This window comes from Triticum dicoccoides, chromosome 2A (genome assembly GCF_002162155.2).
Source record: "Triticum dicoccoides isolate Atlit2015 ecotype Zavitan chromosome 2A, WEW_v2.0, whole genome shotgun sequence".
NCBI classification, from domain to species: domain Eukaryota; kingdom Viridiplantae; phylum Streptophyta; class Magnoliopsida; order Poales; family Poaceae; genus Triticum; species Triticum dicoccoides.
The window spans coordinates 12,774,059-12,776,686 of record NC_041382.1 but is presented as its reverse complement, the minus strand read 5'-3'; the positions used below and the strand labels follow the sequence as shown (position 1 = coordinate 12,776,686).

Sequence of the window (2,628 nt, the reverse complement as noted above, 5' to 3'; positions counted from 1 at the left end):
TCCCTCTGGTACTTGGTCTCCATGGCATGGGAGAGCCCCTCCGAGATTGGATCTGTCTCTCTGTCTCTCTCTGTTTCTGCATTCTCAGATTCTACCCTTTCACCGTTTCTTATATCCCCGGAGATCTTTGATCGGGATGAAATTTTAACACGATCTCTATCCGGATATTAGCTTTCTTGCGGCGAAAGAAGGGCATCAACCGCCTTACGTGGTGGCCACGAGGCTCAGGGGCGCGCCCCCCTGCCTCGTGGGCCCCTCGAGCATCGTCTCGCATAGATTTTTCTTCCCAAAAATCATATATATTTCAAAAAAAATCTCCGCCGGTTTTTATTCCGTTTGGACTCCGTTTGATATGGATATTCTGCGAAACAAAAACATGCAACAAACACGAACTGACACTGGGCACTGGATCAATATATTAGTCCAAAAAATAGTATAAAAAGTTGTCAAAAGTATATAAAAGTTGTAGAATATTGGCATGGAACAATGAAAAATTATAGATACAACGGAGACGTATCAGATACCATGTAGAAGTGCATGTTCTAGCAAATGCAACTAAAATGCCGATCTGATGAAAAAGACTTGGAAATACATTTATACGTCAATAGGCATGATGACAATGCAGGTGCTCAATGGTGCGGAACACACCCAGAAGCACATCGATGTGCATCTTCCATGACATCGTCACCAGCGACAGCGTGGTAGAGCCCTGATCAGGGTGAAGGTGGTCGAAGAGCGTGCTATTCGCCATGTATTTGTAGACGATCAACTCCTCTGGCTCCTTTCTCCACATGGTTAGTAGACCCCTCTTTTCCTTTTGCAGGGTTGTTTGGTGGCGCTTGTCCTTGCTCACACACGATCCATGGGGCGGATGATGTGCTTGTGTCGGAGGCATGAGAGGATGTCGACCTCTGTGCAGAACTCTTCCTGTAATTTGTAATAGATTTTTGACTGTTGTTTCCACATGTGCTTGATGGCCACCTCTCGCCCATCATGAAGCCTCACCCTGTACACCGTTCCAGAGTCACCGGAATCGATCATGGTGTCAATGGCAAAGTTATTGGTGGGGCCAAGATCTCCGCCAATGTGAATTCATCAGTTCCATGCGGTAGTACATCCTGAGCGGTGGCCTCTGTAAACTCCTAAAGAAATAGATCACAAATAAGCATCCAGTCAGCCAAGAATCCCGTCATGACGGAGCATATGGTACTACTCCCTACATCCCATAATATAAGAGTGTTTTTAACACTATATTAGTGTAAAAAGTGCTCTTATATTATGGGAGAGAGGGAGTATCAATTTCTCCATCATCTTCTCAGCAAGGTGAGACCAATTTGTATTGAGGCCTCCTTTGGTTTAGAGGAATCTTGTAGGAATTTCATAGGATAGGATTTCTATAGGAAAAATTTCTTTAGAGCCCTTTGGTTTGTAGAAATGAAATCTTATTCCTGTGAAGGAATTCCTTCTATCTTCCACATTTTGTAGGAAAATAAACATTAGCCTAGACTCAATGGAAAAATACTATGATGTGAATCAAAGAGCATCTCCTTTCCTATTCCTACTCATAGGATTTGAGATACATGTCATCTCATTTCCTATGACTATCCTATTCCTATGATTTTCTATCCTATGAACCAAAAGAGGCCTGAAGTTGTACACAGCTGTGGAAGTGGAGACGGTTCAACTATGGGGGTGGAATCATATGAGACTAGTACTTTGTAGATCCGTTCGAGGCGGCGTGTGATGCCGATGTGGCTGATCACGGGGAAGACGATGAGGTAGGACTCGATCTTGCTCTGGACCTCCCTGAACCTCTCGACCATCATGTTGGCCTTGACAAACTGGTACGCTGTGCTCCTCCCCTGGCAGGACATGACGAGCTCGTGGGCGTCCTGGAGCGTGTCACCCAGCCCGGCTAGCAGTTGCACCTCCTCTAGGTCCTGCATGTACTACAACAGCTGCGCAATCATGAGGAACCAACCAGTGAGCTACTCGCACTCACACTCTTGTTTTGCCGAGCCGTCAGCGCAGACTCCACGATCACGGAGACGAGCCCGCCGACATCTGCACCAACCAGCTGCGTCACTGTTGCCGCATGACGCAGCCCAGTCCACAATGCCATGGCAGCCACCTAGCTAGTAATTAGCATACCTGTAGTCCTGCACACAAGGGTGAGACCAAGGTTTTCAGTTTGTGAAATGTTTCTCCCCAGGCACAGATGGCCGAATTTCGACCATTTTCAAAATTTCTGACCAAAATTTATTTTTACGCCTGAAAGTATATTTTGCCCCAGGCCGAGATGGCTGAAATTCGGCTGAGATCCATTTTTCTCGGCCGAAATTCAAAACATAGGGTGAAACTCAACGATGGAGTGGTTGCCTTCGATTAAGCTATAAGATTGCACACCCCAGAGGGTTTTCGTGGGGTGAAGTCTTCCGCTTTGTTGTTGCAGTTTGCAGGGGTGAAGTCTTCCAGGAAACTCCCCGGAAGGTGAAGGGGACACGCTTGAGTTTGATGACGGCTTATCATGAGCTCATAGAAACCACAAAGAATGTCCTTTTCACTGTGGTTGCATTTCAATGAAATGGAACCGGAGGAGCCTATTTATTTCTAGAAAAAACGCTTTAA

At 46.0% G+C, this 2,628-nt stretch overlaps 1 pseudogene; it reads right to left on the bottom strand.

Moving 5' to 3' along the window:
* Nucleotides 1–601: 601 nt before the first annotated feature.
* Nucleotides 602–2,122, bottom strand: LOC119357410 (annotated as a pseudogene).
* Nucleotides 2,123–2,628: the final 506 nt, after the last annotated feature.